Consider the following 19540-nt stretch of genomic DNA (forward strand, 5'->3'; position numbering starts at 1 on the left):
TTTGGTAGGTTTCCCTAGGTGCCGGCTGAGCTAGAGGCCAAAATCTACAGGTAGGCACTTTGCAAAAAACACCTCTGTTTTCTTTAAAAAATTTGGATGTGTCCACGTTGCGCTTTGGGGCGTTTCCTGTCGCGGGCGCTAGGCCTACCCACAGAAATGAGGTATCATTTTTATCGGGAGACTTGGGGGAACGCTGGGTGGAAGGAAATTTGTGGCTCCCCACAGATTCCAGAACTTTCTGCCACAGAAATGTGAGGAACATGTGTTTTTTTAGCCACATTTTGAGGTTTGCAAAGGATTCTGGGTAACAGAACCTGGTCCGAGCCCCACAAGTCACCCATTCTTGGATTCCCCTAGGTCTCTAGTTTTCAGAAATTCACAGGTTTGGTAGGTTTCCCTAGGTGCCGGCTGAGCTAGAGGCCAAAATCTACAGGTAGGCACCTTGCAAAAAACACCTCTGTTTTCTTTCAAAAATTTTGATGTGTCCACGTTGTGCTTTGGGGCGTTTCCTGTCGCGGGTGCTAGGCCTACCCACACAAGTGAGGTATCATTTTTATCGGGAGATTTGGGGGAACGCTGGGTGGAAGGAAATTTGTGGCTCCTCTCAGATTCCAGAACTTTCTGCCACAGAAATGTGAGGAACATGTGTTTTTTTAGCCAAATTTTGAGGTTTGCAAAGGATTCTGGGTAACAGTACCTGGCCGAGCCCCACAAGTTACCCCATCTTGGATTCCCCTAGGTCTCTAGTTTTCAGAAATGCACAGCTTTGGTAGGTTTCCCTAGGTGCCGGCTGAGCTAGAGGCCAAAATCTACAGGTAGGCACTTTGCAAAAAACAGCTCTGTTTTCTTTCAAATATTTGGATGTGTCCACGTTGCGCTTTGGGGCGTTTCCTGTCAGGGGCGGTAGGCCTACCCACACAAGTGAGTTATCATTTTTATCAGGAGACTTGGGGGAACGCTGGGTGGATGGAAATTTGTGTCTCCTCTCAGATTCCAGAACTTTCTGCCACAGAAATGTGAGGAACATGTGTTTTTTTAGCAAAATTTTGAGGTTTGCAAAGGATTCTGGGTAACAGAACCTGGTCCGAGCCCCACAAGTCACCCCATATTGGATTCCCCTAGGTCTCTAGTTTTCAGAAATGCACTGGTTTGGTAGGTTTCCCTAGGTGCTGGCTGAGCTAGAGGCCAAAATCTACAGGTAGGCACTTTGCAAAAAACACCTCTGTTTTCTTTCAAACATTTGGATGTGTCCACGTTGCGCTTTGGGGCGTTTCCTGTCGCGGCGCTAGGCCTACCCACAGAAATGAGGTATCATTTTTATCGGGAGACTTGGGGGAACGCTGGGTGGAAGGAAATTTGTGGCTCCCCACAGATTCCAGAACTTTCTGCCACAGAAATGTGAGGAACATGTGTTTTTTTAGCCACATTTTGAGGTTTGCAAAGGATTCTGGGTAACAGAACCTGGTCCGAGCCCCACAAGTCACCCATTCTTGGATTCCCCTAGGTCTCTAGTTTTCAGAAATTCACAGGTTTGGTAGGTTTCCCTAGGTGCCGGCTGAGCTAGAGGCCAAAATCTACAGGTAGGCACCTTGCAAAAAACACCTCTGTTTTCTTTTAAAAATTTGGATGTGTCCACGTTGTGCTTTGGGGCGTTTCCTGTCGCGGGTGCTAGGCCTACCCACACAAGTGAGGTATCATTTTTATCGGGAGATTTGGGGGAACGCTGGGTGGAAGGAAATTTGTGGCTCCTCTCAGATTCCAGAACTTTCTGCCACAGAAATGTGAGGAACATGTGTTTTTTTAGCCAAATTTTGAGGTTTGCAAAGGATTCTGGGTAACAGTACCTGGCCGAGCCCCACAAGTTACCCCATCTTGGATTCCCCTAGGTCTCTAGTTTTCAGAAATGCACAGCTTTGGTAGGTTTCCCTAGGTGCCGGCTGAGCTAGAGGCCAAAATCTACAGGTAGGCACTTTGCAAAAAACAGCTCTGTTTTCTTTCAAATATTTGGATGTGTCCACGTTGCGCTTTGGGGCGTTTCCTGTCAGGGGCGGTAGGCCTACCCACACAAGTGAGTTATCATTTTTATCAGGAGACTTGGGGGAACGCTGGGTGGATGGAAATTTGTGTCTCCTCTCAGATTCCAGAACTTTCTGCCACAGAAATGTGAGGAACATGTGTTTTTTTAGCAAAATTTTGAGGTTTGCAAAGGATTCTGGGTAACAGAACCTGGTCCGAGCCCCACAAGTCACCCCATATTGGATTCCCCTAGGTCTCTAGTTTTCAGAAAAGCACTGGTTTGGTAGGTTTCCCTAGGTGCTGGCTGAGCTAGAGGCCAAAATCTACAGGTAGGCACTTTGCAAAAAACACCTCTGTTTTCTTTCAAAAATTTGGATGTGTCCACGTTGCGCTTTGGGGCGTTTCCTGTCGCGGGCGCTAGGCCTACCCACAGAAATGAGGTATCATTTTTATCGGGAGACTTGGGGGAACGCTGGGTGGAAGGAAATTTGTGGCTCCCCACAGATTCCAGAACTTTCTGCCACAGAAATGTGAGGAACATGTGTTTTTTTAGCCACATTTTGAGGTTTGCAAAGGATTCTGGGTAACAGAACCTGGTCCGAGCCCCACAAGTCACCCATTCTTGGATTCCCCTAGGTCTCTAGTTTTCAGAAATTCACAGGTTTGGTAGGTTTCCCTAGGTGCCGGCTGAGCTAGAGGCCAAAATCTACAGGTAGGCACCTTGCAAAAAACACCTCTGTTTTCTTTCAAAAATTTGGATGTGTCCACGTTGTGCTTTGGAGCGTTTCCTGTCGCGTGTGCTAGGCCTACCCACACAAGTGAGGTATCATTTTTATCGGGAGATTTGGGGGAACGCTGGGTGGAAGGAAATTTGTGGCTCCTCTCAGATTCCAGAACTTTCTGCCACAGAAATGTGAGGAACATGTGTTTTTTTAGCCAAATTTTGAGGTTTGCAAAGGATTCTGGGTAACAGTACCTGGCCGAGCCCCACAAGTTACCCCTTCTTGGATTCCCCTAGGTCTCTAGTTTTCAGAAATGCACAGCTTTGGTAGGTTTCCCTAGGTGCCGGCTGAGCTAGAGGCCAAAATCTACAGGTAGGCACTTTGCAAAAAACACCTCTGTTTTCTTTAAAAAAAATGGGATGTGTCCACGTTGCGCTCTGGGGCATTTCCTGTCGCGGGCGCTAGGCCTACCCACACAAGTGAGATATCATTTTTATCGGGAGACTTGGGGGAACGCTGGGTGAAAGGAAATTTGTGGCTCCTCTCAGATTCCAGAACTTTCTGCCACAGAAATGTGAGGAACATGTGTTTTTTTAGACCAACTTTGAGGTTTGCAAAGGATTCTGGGTAACAGAACCTGGTCCGAGCCCCACAAGTCACCCCATCGTGGATTCCCCTAGGTCTCTAGTTTTCAGAAATGCACAGCTTTGGTAGGTTTCCCTAGGTGCCGGCTGAGCTAGAGGCCAAAATCTACAGGCAGGCACTTTGCAAAAAACACCTCTGTTTTCTTTAAAAAATTTGGATGTGTCCACGTTGCGCTTTGGGGCGTTTCCTGTCGCGGGCGCTAGGCCTACCCACAGAAATGAGGTATCATTTTTATCGGGAGACTTGGGGGAACGCTGGGTGGAAGGAAATTTGTGGCTCCTCTCAGATTCCAGAACTTTCTGCCACAGAAATGTGAGGAACATGTGTTTTTTTAGCCAAATTTTGAGGTTTGCAAAGGATTCTGGGTTACAGAACCTTGTCCGAGCCCAACAAGTCACCCCATCTTGGATTCCCCTAGGTCTCTAGTTTTCAGAAATGCACAGCTTTGGTAGGTTTCCCTAGGTGCCGGCTGAGCTAGAGGCCAAAATCTACAGGTAGGCACTTTGCAAAAAACACCTCTGTTTTCTTTAAAAAAAATGGGATGTGTCCACGTTGCGCTCTGGGGCATTTCCTGTCGCGGGCGCTAGGCCTACCCACACAAGTGAGATATCATTTTTATCGGGAGACTTGGGGGAACGCTGGGTGGAAGGAAATTTGTGGCTCCTCTCAGATTCCAGAACTTTCTGCCACAGAAATGTGAGGAACATGTGTTTTTTTAGACCAACTTTGAGGTTTGCAAAGGATTCTGGGTAACAGAACCTGGTCCGAGCCCCACAAGTCACCCCATCGTGGATTCCCCTAGGTCTCTAGTTTTCAGAAATGCACAGCTTTGGTAGGTTTCCCTAGGTGCCGGCTGAGCTAGAGGCCAAAATCTACAGGCAGGCACTTTGCAAAAAACACCTCTGTTTTCTTTCAAAAATTTGGATGTGTCCACGTTGCGCTTTGGGGCGTTTCCTGTCGCGGGCGCTAGGCCTACCCACAGAAATGAGGTATCATTTTTATCGGGAGACTTGGGGGAACGCTGGGTGGAAGGAAATTTGTGGCTCCTCTCAGATTCCAGAACTTTCTGCCACAGAAATGTGAGGAACATGTGTTTTTTTAGCCAAATTTTGAGGTTTGCAAAGGATTCTGGGTTACAGAACCTGGTCCGAGCCCAACAAGTCACCCCATCTTGGATTCCCCTAGGTCTCTAGTTTTCAGAAATGCACAGGTTTGGTAGGTTTCCCTAGGTGCCGGCTGAGCTAGAGGCCAAAATCTACAGGTAGGCACTTTGCAAAAAACACCTCTGTTTTCTTTCAAAAATTTGGATGTGTCCACGTTGCGCTTTGGGGCGATTCCTGTCGCGGGCGCTAGGCCTACCCACAGAAATGAGGTATCATTTTTATTGTGAGACTTGGGGGAACGCTGGGTTGAAGGAAATTTGTGGCTCCCCACAGATTCCAGAACTTTCTGCCACAGAAATGTGAGGAACATGTGTTTTTTTAGCAACATTTTGAGGTTTGCAAAGGATTCTGGTTAACAGAACCTGGTCCGAGCCCCACAAGTCACCCATTCTTGGATTCCCCTAGGTCTCTAGTTTTCAGAAATTCACAGGTTTGGTAGGTTTCCCTAGGTGCCGGCTGAGCTAGAGGCCAAAATCTACAGGTAGGCACCTTGCAAAAAACACCTCTGTTTTCTTTCAAAATTTTGGATGTGTCCACGTTGTGCTTTGGGGCGTTTCCTGTCGCGGGTGCTAGGCCTACCCACACAAGTGAGGTATCATTTTTATCGGGAGATTTGGGGGAACGCTGGGTGGAAGGAAATTTGTGGCTCCTCTCAGATTCCAGAACTTTCTGCCACAGAAATGTGAGGAACATGTGTTTTTTTAGCCAAATTTTGAGGTTTGCAAAGGATTCTAGGTAACAGTACCTGGCCGAGCCCCACAAGTTACCCCATCTTGGATTCCCCTAGGTCTCTAGTTTTCAGAAATGCACAGCTTTGGTAGGTTTCCCTAGGTGCCGGCTGAGCTAGAGGCCAAAATCTACAGGTAGGCACTTTGCAAAAAACACCTCTGTTTTCTTTAAAAAAAATGGGATGTGTCCACGTTGCGCTCTGGGGCATTTCCTGTCGCGAGCGCTAGGCCTACCCACACAAGTGAGATATCATTTTTATCGGGAGACTTGGGGGAACGCTGGGTGGAAGGAAATTTGTGGCTCCTCTCAGATTCCAGAACTTTCTGCCACAGAAATGTGAGGAACATGTGTTTTTTTAGCCAAATTTTGAGGTTTGCAGAGGATTCTGGGTAACAGAACCTGGTCCGAGCCCAACAAGTCACCCCATCTTGGATTCCCCTAGGTCTCTAGTTTTCAGAAATGCACAGGTTTGGTAGGTTTCCCTAGGTGCCGGCTGAGCTAGAGGCCAAAATCTACAGGTAGGCACTTTGCAAAAAACACCTCTGTTTTCTTTCAAAAATTTGGATGTGTCCACGTTGCGCTTTGGGGCGTTTCCTGTCGCGGGCGCTAGGCCTACCCACAGAAATGAGGTATCATTTTTATCGGGAGACTTGGGGGAACGCTGGGTGGAAGGAAATTTGTGGCTCCCCACAGATTCCAGAACTTTCTGCCACAGAAATGTGAGGAACATGTGTTTTTTTAGCCACATTTTGAGGTTTGCAAAGGATTCTGGGTAACAGAACCTGGTCCGAGCCCCACAAGTCACCCCATCTTGGATTCCCCTAGGTCTCTAGTTTTCAGAAATGCACAGGTTTGGTAGGTTTCCCTAGTTGCCGGCTGAGCTAGAGGCCAAAATGTACAGGTAGGCACTTTGCAAAAAACAAATCTGTTTTCTTTCAAAAATTTGGATGTGTCCACGTTGCGCTTTGGGGCGTTTCCTGTCGCGGGTGCTAGGCCTACCCACACAAGTGAGGTATCATTTTTATCGGGAGATTTGGGGGAAAGCTGGGTGGAAGGAAATTTGTGGCTCCTCTCAGATTCCAGAACTTTCTGCCACAGAAATGTGAGGAACATGTGTTTTTTTAGCCAAATTTTGAGGTTTGCAAAGGATTCTGGGTAACAGAACCTGGTCCGAGCCCCACGAGTCACCCCATCTTGGATTCAACTAGGTCTCTAGCTTGCAGAAATGCACAGGTTTGGTAGGTTTTCCCAGGTGCCGGCTGAGCTAGAGGCCAAAATCTACAGGTAGGCACTTTGCAAAAAACACCTCTGTTTTCTTTAAAAAAAAATGGGATGTGTCCACGTTGCCCTCTGGGGCATTTCCTGTCGCGGGCGCTAGGCCTACCCACACAAGTGAGGTATCATTTTTATCGGGAGACTTGGGGGAACGCTGGGTGGAAGGGAATTCGTGGCTCCTCTCAGATTCTAGAACTTTCTGCCACAGAAATGTGAGGAACATGTGTTTTTTTAGCCACATTTTGAGGTTTGCAAAGGATTCTGGGTAACAGAACCTGGTCAGAGCCCCACAAGTCACCCCTTCTTGGATTCCCCTAGGTCTCTAGTTTTCAGAAATGCACAGGTTTGGTAGTTTTCCCTAGGTGCCGGCTGAGCTAGAGGCCAAAATCTACAGGTAGGCACTTTGCAAAAAACAGCTCTGTTTTCTTTCAAATATTTGGATGTGTCCACGTTGCGCTTTGGGGCGTTTCCTGTCAGGGGCGGTAGGCCTACCCACACAAGTGAGTGATCATTTTTATCGGGAGACTTGGGGGAACGCTGGGTGGAAGGAAATTTGTGTCTCCTCTCAGATTCCAGAACTTTCTGCCACAGAAATGTGAAGAACATGTGTTTTTTTAGCAAAATTTTGAGGTTTGCAAAGGATTCTGGGTAACAGAACCTGGTCCGAGCCCCACAAGTCACCCCATCTTGGATTCCCCTAGGTCTCTAGTTTTCAGAAATGCACAGGTTTGGTAGGTTTCCCTAGGTGCCGGCTGAGCTAGAGGCCAAAATCTACAGGTAGGCACTTTGCAAAAAACAGCTCTGTTTTCTTTCAAAAATTTGGATGTGTCCACGTTGCGCTTTGGGGCGTTTCCTGTCGCGGGTGCTAGGCCTACCCACACAAGTGAGGTATCATTTTTATCGGGAGATTTGGGGAAAAGCTGGGTGGAAGGAAATTTGTGGCTCCTCTCAGATTCCAGAACTTTCTGCCACAGAAATGTGAGGAACATTTTTAGCCAAATTTTGAGGTTCGCAAAGGATTCTGGGCAACAGAACCTGGTCCGAGCCCCACAAGTCACCCCATCTTGGATTCCCCTAGGTCTCTAGTTTTCAGAAATGCACAGGTTTGGTAGGTTTCCCTAGGTGCCGGCTGAGCTAGAGGGCAAAATCTACAGGTAGGCACCATGCAAAAACACCTCTGTTTTCTTTCAAAAATTTGGATGTGTCCACGTTGCGCTTTGGGGCGTTTCCTGTCGCGGGTGCTAGGCCTACCCACACAAGTGAGGTATAATTTTTATCGGGAGATTTGGGGGAAAGCTGGGTGGAAGGAAATTTGTGGCTCCTCTCAGATTCCGAGAACTTTCTGCCACAGAAATGTGAGGAACATGTGTTTTTTTAGCAAATTTTGAGGTTTGCGAAGGATTCTGGGTAACAGTACCTGGTCCGAGCCCCACAAGTTACCCCATCTTGGATTCCCCTAGGTCTCTAGTTTTCAGAAATGCACAGCTTTGGTAGGTTTCCCTAGGTGCCGGCTGAGCTAGAGGCCAAAATCTACAGGTAGGCACTTTGCAAAAAACACCACTGTTTTCTTTAAAAAAAATGGGATGTGTCCACGTTGTGCTCTGGGGCATTTCCTGTCGCGGGCGCTAGGCCTACCCACACAAGTGAGGTATCATTTTTATCGGGAGACTTGGGGAAACGCTGGGTGGAAGGAAATTTGTGGCTCCTCTCAGATTCCAGAACTTTCTGCCACAGAAATGTGAGGAACATGTGTTTTTTTAGCCAAATTTTTAGGTTTGCAAAGGATTCAGGGTAACAGTACCTGGTCTGAGCCCCACAAGTTACCCCATCTTGGATTCCCCTAGGTCTCTAGTTTTCAGAAATGCACAGCTTTGGTAGGTTTCCCTAGGTGCCGGCTGAGCTAGAGGCCAAAATCTACAGGTAGGCACGTTGCAAAAAACACCTCTGTTTTCTTTAAAAAATTTGGATGTGTCCACGTTGCGCTTTGGGGCGTTTCCTGTCGCGGGCGCTAGGCCTACCCACACAAGTGAGGTATCATTTTTATCGGGAGATTTGGGGGAAAGCTGGGTGGAAGGAAATTTGTGGCTCCTCTCAGATTCCGAGAACTTTCTGCCACAGAAATGTGAGGAACATGTGTTTTTTTAGCCAAATTTTGAGGTTTGCAAAGGATTCTGGGTAACAGTACCTGGTCCGAGCCCCACAAGTTACCCCATCTTGGATTCCCCTAGGTCTCTAGTTTTCAGAAATGCACAGCTTTGGTAGGTTTCCCTAGGTGCCGGCTGAGCTAGAGGCCAAAATCTACAGGTAGGCACTTTGCAAAAAACACCACTGTTTTCTTTAAAAAAAATGGGATGTGTCCACGTTGTGCTCTGGGGCATTTCCTGTCGCGGGCGCTAGGCCTACCCACACAAGTGAGGTATCATTTTTATCGGGAGACTTGGGGGAACGCTGGGTGGAAGGAAATTTGTGGCTCCTCTCAGATTCCAGAACTTTCTGCCACAGAAATGTGAGGAACATGTGTTTTTTTAGCCAAATTTTGAGGTTTGCAAAGGATTCAGGGTAACAGTACCTGGTCTAAGCCCCACAAGTTACCCCATCTTGGATTCCCCTAGGTCTCTAGTTTTCAGAAATGCACAGCTTTGGTAGGATTCCCTAGGTGCCGGCTGAGCTAGAGGCCAAAATCTACAGGTAGGCACTTTGCAAAAAACAGCTCTGTTTTCTTTCAAATATTTGGATGTGTCCACGTTGCGCTTTGGGGCGTTTCCTGTCGCGGGTGCTAGGCCTACCCACACAAGTGAGGTATCATTTTTATCGGGAGATTTGGGGGAAAGCTGGGTGGAAGGAAATTTGTGGCTCCTCTTAGATTCCAGAACTTTCTGCCACAGAAATGTGAGGAACATGTGTTTTTTTAGCCAAATTTTGAGGTTTGCAAAGGATTCTGGGTAACAGAACCTGGTCCGAGCCCCACGAGTCACCCCATCTTGAATTCAACTAGGTCTCTAGCTTGCAGAAATGCACAGGTTTGGTAGGTTTTCCCAGGTGCCGGCTGAGCTAGAGGCCAAAATCTACAGGTAGGCACTTTGCAAAAAACACCACTGTTTTCTTTAAAAAAAATGGGATGTGTCCACGTTGTGCTCTGGGGCATTTCTTGTCGCGGGCGCTAGGCCTACCCACACAAGTGAGGTATCATTTTTATCGGGAGACTTGGGGGAACGCTGGGTGGAAGGAAATTTGTGGCTCCTCTCAGATTCCAGAACTTTCTGCCACAGAAATGTGAGGAACATGTGTTTTTTTAGCCAAATTTTGAGGTTTGCAAAGGATTCTGGGTAACAGTACCTGGCCGAGCCCCACAAGTTACCCCATCTTGGATTCCCCTAGGTCTCTAGTTTTCAGAAATGCACAGCTTTGGTAGGTTTCCCTAGGTGCCGGCTGAGCTAGAGGCCAAAATCTACAGGTAGGCACTTTGCAAAAAACACCTCTGTTTTCTTTAAAAAAAATGGGATGTGTCCACGTTGCGCTCTGGGGCATTTCCTGTCGCGGGCGCTAGGCCTACCCACACAAGTGAGATATCATTTTTATCGGGAGACTTGGGGGAACGCTGGGTGGAAGGAAATTTGTGGCTCCTCTCAGATTCCAGAACTTTCTGCCACAGAAATGTGAGGAACATGTGTTTTTTTAGACCAACTTTGAGGTTTGCAAAGGATTCTGGGTAACAGAACCTGGTCCGAGCCCCACAAGTCACCCCATCGTGGATTCCCCTAGGTCTCTAGTTTTCAGAAATGCACAGCTTTGGTAGGTTTCCCTAGGTGCCGGCTGAGCTAGAGGCCAAAATCTACAGGCAGGCACTTTGCAAAAAACACCTCTGTTTTCTTTCAAAAATTTGGATGTGTCCACGTTGCGCTTTGGGGCGTTTCCTGTCGCGGGCGCTAGGCCTACCCACAGAAATGAGGTATCATTTTTATCGGGAGACTTGGGGGAACGCTGGGTGGAAGGAAATTTGTGGCTCCTCTCAGATTCCAGAACTTTCTGCCACAGAAATGTGAGGAACATGTGTTTTTTTAGCCAAATTTTGAGGTTTGCAAAGGATTCTGGGTAACAGAACCTGGTCCGAGCCCAACAAGTCACCCCATCTTGGATTCCCCTAGGTCTCTAGTTTTCAGAAATGCACAGGTTTGGTAGGTTTCCCTAGGTGCCGGCTGAGCTAGAGGCCAAAATCTACAGGTAGGCACTTTGCAAAAAACACCTCTGTTTTCTTTCAAAAATTTGGATGTGTCCACGTTGCGCTTTGGGGCGTTTCCTGTCGCGGGCGCTAGGCCTACCCACAGAAATGAGGTATCATTTTTATCGGGAGACTTGGGGGAACGCTGGGTTGAAGGAAATTTGTGGCTCCCCACAGATTCCAGAACTTTCTGCCACAGAAATGTGAGGAACATGTGTTTTTTTAGCCACATTTTGAGGTTTGCAAAGGATTCTGGGTAACAGAACCTGGTCCGAGCCCCACAAGTCACCCATTCTTGGATTCCCCTAGGTCTCTAGTTTTCAGAAATTCACAGGTTTGGTAGGTTTCCCTAGGTGCCGGCTGAGCTAGAGGCCAAAATCTACAGGTAGGCACCTTGCAAAAAACACCTCTGTTTTCTTTCAAAAATTTGGATGTGTCCACGTTGTGCTTTGGGGCGTTTCCTGTCGCGGGTGCTAGGCCTACCCACACAAGTGAGGTATCATTTTTATCGGGAGATTTGGGGGAACTCTGGGTGGAAGGAAATTTGTGGCTCCTCTCAGATTCCAGAACTTTCTGCCACAGAAATGTGAGGAACATGTGTTTTTTTAGCCAAATTTTGAGGTTTGCAAAGGATTCTGGGTAACAGTACCTGGCCGAGCCCCACAAGTTACCCCATCTTGGATTCCCCTAGGTCTCTAGTTTTCAGAAATGCACAGCTTTGGTAGGTTTCCCTAGGTGCCGGCTGAGCTAGAGGCCAAAATCTACAGGTAGGCACTTTGCAAAAAACACCTCTGTTTTCTTTAAAAAAAATGGGATGTGTCCACGTTGCGCTCTGGGGCATTTCCTGTCGCGAGCGCTAGGCCTACCCACACAAGTGAGATATCATTTTTATCGGGAGACTTGGGGGAACGCTGGGTGGAAGGAAATTTGTGGCTCCTCTCAGATTCCAGAACTTTCTGCCACAGAAATGTGAGGAACATGTGTTTTTTTAGCCACATTTTGAGGTTTGCAAAGGATTCTGGGTAACAGAACCTGGTCCGAGCCCCACAAGTCACCCATTCTTGGATTCCCCTAGGTCTCTAGTTTTCAGAAATGCACAGCTTTGGTAGGTTTCCCTAGGTGCCGGCTGAGCTAGAGGCCAAAATCTACAGGTAGGCACTTTGCAAAAAACACCTCTGTTTTCTTTAAAAAAAATGGGATGTGTCCACGTTGCGCTCTGGGGCATTTCCTGTCGCGGGAGCTAGGCCTACCCACACAAGTGAGATATCATTTTTATCGGGCGACTTGGGGGAACGCTGGGTGGAAGGAAATTTGTGGCTCCTCTCAGATTCCAGAACTTTCTGCCACAGAAATGTGAGGAACATGTGTTTTTTTAGACCAACTTTGATGTTTGCAAAGGATTCTGGGTAACAGAACCTGGTCTGAGCCCCACAAGTTACCCCATCTTGGATTCCCCTAGGTCTCTAGTTTTCAGAAATGCCCAGCTTTGGTAGGTTTCCCTAGGTGCCGGCTGAGCTAGAGGCCAAAATCTACAGGTAGGCACTTTGCAAAAAACACCTCTGTTTTCTTTAAAAAATTTGGATGTGTCCACGTTGCGCTTTGGGGCGTTTCCTGTCGCGGGCGCTAGGCCTACCCACACAAGTGAGGTATCATTTTTATCGGGAGACTTGGGGGAACACTGGGTGGAAGGAAATTTGTGGCTCCTCTCAGATTCCAGAACTTTCTGCCACAGAAATGTGAGTAACGTGTTTTTTTAGCCAAATTTTGAGGTTTGCAAAGGATTCTGGGTAACAGAACCTGGTCCGAGTCCCACAAGTCACCCATTCTTGGATTCCCCTAGGTCTCTAGTTTTCCGAAATGCACAGGTTTGGTAGGTTTCCCTAGGTGCCGGCTGAGCTAGAGGCCAAAATCTACAGGTAGGCACCTTGCAAAAAACACCTCTGTTTTCTTTCAAAAATTTGGATGTGTCCACGTTGAGCTTTGGGGCGTTTCCTGTCGCAGGCTCTAGGCCTACCCACACAAGTGAGATATCATTTTTATCGGGAGTCTTGGGGGAACGCTGGGTGGAAGGAAATTTGTGGCTCCTCTCAGATTCCAGAACTTTCTGCCACAGAAATGTGAGGAACATGTGATTTTTTAGCCATAATTTGAGGTTTGCAAAGGATTCTGGGTAACAGAACCTGTTCCGAGCCCAACAAGTCACCCCATCTTGGATTCCCCTAGGTCTCTAGTTTTCAGAAATGCACAGGTTTGGTAGGTTTCCCTAGGTGCCGGCTGAGCTAGAGGCCAAAATCTACAGGTAGGCACTTTGCAAAAAACACCTCTGTTTTCTTTCAAAAATATGGATGTGTCCACGTTGGGCTTTGGGGTGTTTCCTGTCGCGGGCGCTAGTCCTACCCACACAAGTGAGGTATCATTTTTATCGGGAGACTTGGGGGAATGCTGGGTGGAAGGAAATTTGTGGCTCCTCTCAGATTCCAGAACTTTCTGCCACAGAAATGTGAGGAACATGTGTTTTTTTAGCCAAATTTTGAGGTTTGCAAAGGATTCTGGGTAACACAACCTGGTCCGAGCCCCACAAGTCACCCCATCTTGGATTCCCCTAGGTTTCTAGTTTTCAGAAATGCACAACTTTGGTAGGTTTCCCTAGGTGCCGGCTGAGATAGAGGCCAAAATCTACAGGTATTCACTTTGCAAAAAATACCTCTGTTTTCTTTCAAAAATTTGGATGTGTCCACGTTGCGCTTTGGGGCGTTTCTTGTCGCGGGCGCTAGGCCTACCCACACAAGTGAGATATCATTTTTATCGGGAGACTTGGGGGAACGCTGGGTGGAAGGGAATTTGTGGCTCCTCTCAGATTCTAGAACTTTCTGCCACAGAAATGTGAGGAACATGTGTTTTTTTAGCCAAATTTTGAGGTTTGCAAAGGATTCTGGGTAACAGAACCTGGTCCGAGCCCCACAAGCCACCCCATCTTGGATTCCCCTAGGTCTCTAGTTTTCAGAAATGCACAGGTTTGGTAGTTTTCCCTAGGTGCCGGCTGAGCTAGAGGCCAAAATCTACAGGTAGGCACTTTGCAAAAAACAGCTCTGTTTTCTTTCAAATATTTGGATGTGTCCACGTTGCGCTTTGGGGCGTTTCCTGTCAGGGGCGGTAGGCCTACCCACACAAGTGAGTTATCATTTTTATCGGGAGACTTGGGGGAACGCTGGGTGGATGGAAATTTGTGTCTCCTCTCAGATTCCAGAACTTTCTGCCACAGAAATGTGAGGAACATGTGTTTTTTTAGCAAAATTTTGAGGTTTGCAAAGGATTCTGGGTAACAGAACCTGGTCCGAGCCCCACAAGTCACACCATCTTGGATTCCCCTAGGTCTCTAGTTTTCAGAAATGCACTGGTTTGGTAGGTTTCCCTTGGTGCTGGCTGAGCTAGAGGCCAAAATCTACAGGTAGGCACTTTGCAAAAAACACCTCTGTTTTCTTTCAAAAATTTGGATGTGTCCACGTTGCGCTTTGGGGCGTTTCCTGTCGCGGGCGCTAGGCCTACCCACAGAAATGAGGTATCATTTTTATCGGGAGACTTGGGGGAACGCTGGGTGGAAGGAAATTTGTGGCTCCCCACAGATTCCAGAACTTTCTGCCACAGAAATGTGAGGAACATGTGTTTTTTTAGCCACATTTTGAGGTTTGCAAAGGATTCTGGGTAACAGAACCTGGTCCGAGCCCCACAAGTCACCCATTCTTGGATTCCCCTAGGTCTCTAGTTTTCAGAAATTCACAGGTTTGGTAGGTTTCCCTAGGTGCCGGCTGAGCTAGAGGCCAAAATCTACAGGTAGGCACCTTGCAAAAAACACCTCTGTTTTCTTTCAAAAATTTGGATGTGTCCACGTTGTGCTTTGGAGCGTTTCCTGTCGCGGGTGCTAGGCCTACCCACACAAGTGAGGTATCATTTTTATCGGGAGATTTGGGGGAACGCTGAGTGGAAGGAAATTTGTGGCTCCTCTCAGATTCCAGAACTTTCTGCCACAGAAATGTGAGGAACATGTGTTTTTTTAGCCAAATTTTGAGGTTTGCAAAGGATTCTGGGTAACAGTACCTGGCCGAGCCCCACAAGTTACCCCATCTTGGATTCCCCTAGGTCTCTAGTTTTAAGAAATGCACAGCTTTGGTAGGTTTCCCTAGGTGCCGGCTGAGCTAGAGGCCAAAATCTACAGGTAGGCACTTTGCAAAAAACACCTCTGTTTTCTTTAAAAAAAATGGGATGTGTCCACGTTGCGCTCTGGGGCATTTCCTGTCGCGGGCGCTAGGCCTACCCACACAAGTGAGATATCATTTTTATCGGGAGACTTGGGGGAATGCTGGGTGGAAGGAAATTTGTGGCTCCTCTCAGATTCCAGAACTTTCTGCCACAGAAATGTGAGGAACATGTGTTTTTTTAGACCAACTTTGAGGTTTGCAAAGGATTCTGGGTAACAGAACCTGGTCCGAGCCCCACAAGTCACCCCATCGTGGATTCCCCTAGGTCTCTAGTTTTCAGAAATGCACAGCTTTGGTAGGTTTCCCTAGGTGCCGGCTGAGCTAGAGGCCAAAATCTACAGGCAGGCACTTTGCAAAAAACACCTCTGTTTTCTTTCAAAAATTTGGATGTGTCCACGTTGCGCTTTGGGGCGTTTCCTGTCGCGGGCGCTAGGCCTACCCACAGAAATGAGGTATCATTTTTATCGGGAGACTTGGGGGAACGCTGGGTGGAAGGAAATTTGTGGCTCCTCTCAGATTCCAGAACTTTCTGCCACAGAAATGTGAGGAACATGTGTTTTTTTAGCCAAATTTTGAGGTTTGCAAAGGATTCTGGGTTACAGAACCTGGTCCGAGCCCAACAAGTCACCCCATCTTGGATTCCCCTAGGTCTCTAGTTTTCAGAAATGCACAGGTTTGGTAGGTTTCCCTAGGTGCCGGCTGAGCTAGAGGCCAAAATCTACAGGTAGGCACTTTGCAAAAAACACCTCTGTTTTCTTTCAAAAATTTGGATGTGTCCACGTTGCGCTTTGGGGCGATTCCTGTCGCGGGCGCTAGGCCTACCCACAGAAATGAGGTATCATTTTTATCGGGAGACTTGGGGGGACGCTGGGTGGAAGGGAATTTGTGGCTCCTCTCAGATTCTAGAACTTTCTGCCACAGAAATGTGAGGAACATGTTTTTTTTTAGCCAAATTTTGAGATTTGCAAAGGATTCTGGGTAACAGAACCTGGTCCGAGCCCCACAAGCCACCCCATCTTGGATTCCCCTAGGTCTCTAGTTTTCAGAAATGCACAGGTTTGGTAGTTTTCCCTAGGTGCCGGCTGAGCTAGATGCCAAAATCTACAGGTAGGCACTTTGCAAAAAACACCTCTGTTTTCTTTAAAAAAAATGGGATGTGTCCACGTTGCGCTCTGGGGCATTTCCTGTCGCGGGAGCTAGGCCTACCCACACAAGTGAGATATCATTTTTATCGGGCGACTTGGGGGAACGCTGGGTGGAAGGAAATTTGTGGCTCCTCTCAGATTCCAGAACTTTCTGCCACAGAAATGTGAGGAACATGTGTTTTTTTAGACCAACTTTGATGTTTGCAAAGGATTCTGGGTAACAGAACCTGGTCTGAGCCCCACAAGTTACCCCATCTTGGATTCCCCTAGGTCTCTAGTTTTCAGAAATGCCCAGCTTTGGTAGGTTTCCCTAGGTGCCGGCTGAGCTAGAGGCCAAAATCTACAGGTAGGCACTTTGCAAAAAACACCTCTGTTTTCTTTAAAAAATGTGGATGTGTCCACGTTGCGCTTTGGGGCGTTTCCTGTCGCGGGCGCTAGGCCTACCCACACAAGTGAGGTATCATTTTTATCGGGAGACTTGGGGGAACACTGGGTGGAAGGAAATTTGTGGCTCCTCTCAGATTCCAGAACTTTCTGCCACAGAAATGTGAGTAACATGTGTTTTTTTAGCCAAATTTTGAGGTTTGCAAAGGATTCTGGGTAACAGAACCTGGTCCGAGTCCCACAAGTCACCCATTCTTGGATTCCCCTAGGTCTCTAGTTTTCCGAAATGCACAGGTTTGGTAGGTTTCCCTAGGTGCCGGCTGAGCTAGAGGCCAAAATCTACAGGTAGGCACCTTGCAAAAAACACCTCTGTTTTCTTTCAAAAATTTGGATGTGTCCACGTTGAGCTTTGGGGCGTTTCCTGTCGCAGGCTCTAGGCCTACCCACACAAGTGAGATATCATTTTTATCGGGAGTCTTGGGGGAACGCTGGGTGGAAGGAAATTTGTGGCTCCTCTCAGATTCCAAAACTTTCTGCCACAGAAATGTGAGGAACATGTGATTTTTTAGCCATAATTTGAGGTTTGCAAAGGATTCTGGGTAACAGAACCTGTTCCGAGCCCAACAAGTCACCCCATCTTGGATTCCCCTAGGTCTCTAGTTTTCAGAAATGCACAGGTTTGGTAGGTTTCCCTAGGTGCCGGCTGAGCTAGAGGCCAAAATCTACAGGTAGGCACTTTGCAAAAAACACCTCTGTTTTCTTTCAAAAATATGGATGTGTCCACGTTGGGCTTTGGGGTGTTTCCTGTCGCGGGCGCTAGTCCTACCCACACAAGTGAGGTATCATTTTTATCGGGAGACTTGGGGGAATGCTGGGTGGAAGGAAATTTGTGGCTCCTCTCAGATTCCAGAACTTTCTGCCACAGAAATGTGAGGAACATGTGTTTTTTTAGCCAAATTTTGAGGTTTGCAAAGGATTCTGGGTAACACAACCTGGTCCGAGCCCCACAAGTCACCCCATCTTGGATTCCCCTAGGTTTCTAGTTTTCAGAAATGCACAACTTTGGTAGGTTTCCCTAGGTGCCGGCTGAGATAGAGGCCAAAATCTACAGGTATTCACTTTGCAAAAAATACCTCTGTTTTCTTTGAAAAATTTGGATGTGTCCACGTTGCGCTTTGGGGCGTTTCCTGTCGCGGGCGCTAGGCCTACCCACACAAGTGAGGTATCATTTTTATCGGGAGACTTGGGGGAACGCTGGGTGGAAGGGAATTTGTGGCTCCTCTCAGATTCTAGAACTTTCTGCCACAGAAATGTGAGGAACATGTGTTTTTTTAGCCAAATTTTGAGGTTTGCAAAGGATTCTGGGTAACAGAACCTGGTCCGAGCCCCACAAGCCACCCCATCTTGGATTCCCCTAGGTCTCTAGTTTTCAGAAATGCACAGGTTTGGTAGTTTTCCCTAGGTGCCGGCTGAGCTAGAGGCCAAAATCTACAGGTAGGCACTTTGCAAAAAACAGCTCTGTTTTCTTTCAAATATTTGGATGTGTCCACGTTGCGCTTTGGGGCGTTTCCTGTCAGGGGCGGTAGGCCTACCCACACAAGTGAGTTATCATTTTTATCGGGAGACTTGGGGGAACGCTGGGTGGATGGAAATTTGTGTCTCCTCTCAGATTCCAGAACTTTCTGCCACAGAAATGTGAGGAACATGTGTTTTTTTAGCAAAATTTTGAGGTTTGCAAAGGATTCTGGGTAACAGAACCTGGTCCGAGCCCCACAAGTCACCCCATCTTGGATTCCCCTAGGTCTCTAGTTTTCAGAAATGCACTGGTTTGGTAGGTTTCCCTTGGTGCTGGCTGAGCTAGAGGCCAAAATCTACAGGTAGGCACTTTGCAAAAAACACCTCTGTTTTCTTTCAAAAATTTGGATGTGTCCACGTTGCGCTTTGGGGCGTTTCCTGTCGCGGGCGCTAGGCCTACCCACAGAAATGAGGTATCATTTTTATCGGGAGACTTGGGGGAACGCTGGGTGGAAGGAAATTTGTGGCTCCCCACAGATTCCAGAACTTTCTGCCACAGAAATGTGAGGAACATGTGTTTTTTTAGCCACATTTTGAGGTTTGCAAAGGATTCTGGGTAACAGAACCTGGTCCGAGCCCCACAAGTCACCCATTCTTGGATTCCCCTAGGTCTCTAGTTTTCAGAAATTCACAGGTTTGGTAGGTTTCCCTAGGTGCCGGCTGAGCTAGAGGCCAAAATCTACAGGTAGGCACCTTGCAAAAAACACCTCTGTTTTCTTTCAAAAATTTGGATGTGTCCACGTTGTGCTTTGGAGCGTTTCCTGTCGCGGGTGCTAGGCCTACCCACACAAGTGAGGTATCATTTTTATCGGGAGATTTGGGGGAACGCTGAGTGGAAGGAAATTTGTGGCTCCTCTCAGATTCCAGAACTTTCTGCCACAGAAATGTGAGGAACATGTGTTTTTTTAGCCAAATTTTGAGGTTTGCAAAGGATTCTGGGTAACAGTAACTGGCCGAGCCCCACAAGTTACCCCATCTTGGATTCCCCTAGGTCTCTAGTTTTAAGAAATGCACAGCTTTGGTAGGTTTCCCTAGGTGCCGGCTGAGCTAGAGGCCAAAATCTACAGGTAGGCACTTTGCAAAAAACACCTCTGTTTTCTTTAAAAAAAATGGGATGTGTCCACGTTGCGCTCTGGGGCATTTCCTGTCGCGGGCGCTAGGCCTACCCACACAAGTGAGATATCATTTTTATCGGGAGACTTGGGGGAATGCTGGGTGGAAGGAAATTTGTGGCTCCTCTCAGATTCCAGAACTTTCTGCCACAGAAATGTGAGGAACATGTGTTTTTTTAGACCAACTTTGAGGTTTGCAAAGGATTCTGGGTAACAGAACCTGGTCCGAGCCCCACAAGTCACCCCATCGTGGATTCCCCTAGGTCTCTAGTTTTCAGAAATGCACAGCTTTGGTAGGT

Source organism: Pleurodeles waltl, chromosome 8 (genome assembly GCF_031143425.1).
Source record: "Pleurodeles waltl isolate 20211129_DDA chromosome 8, aPleWal1.hap1.20221129, whole genome shotgun sequence".
NCBI classification, from domain to species: Eukaryota; Metazoa; Chordata; class Amphibia; order Caudata; family Salamandridae; genus Pleurodeles; species Pleurodeles waltl.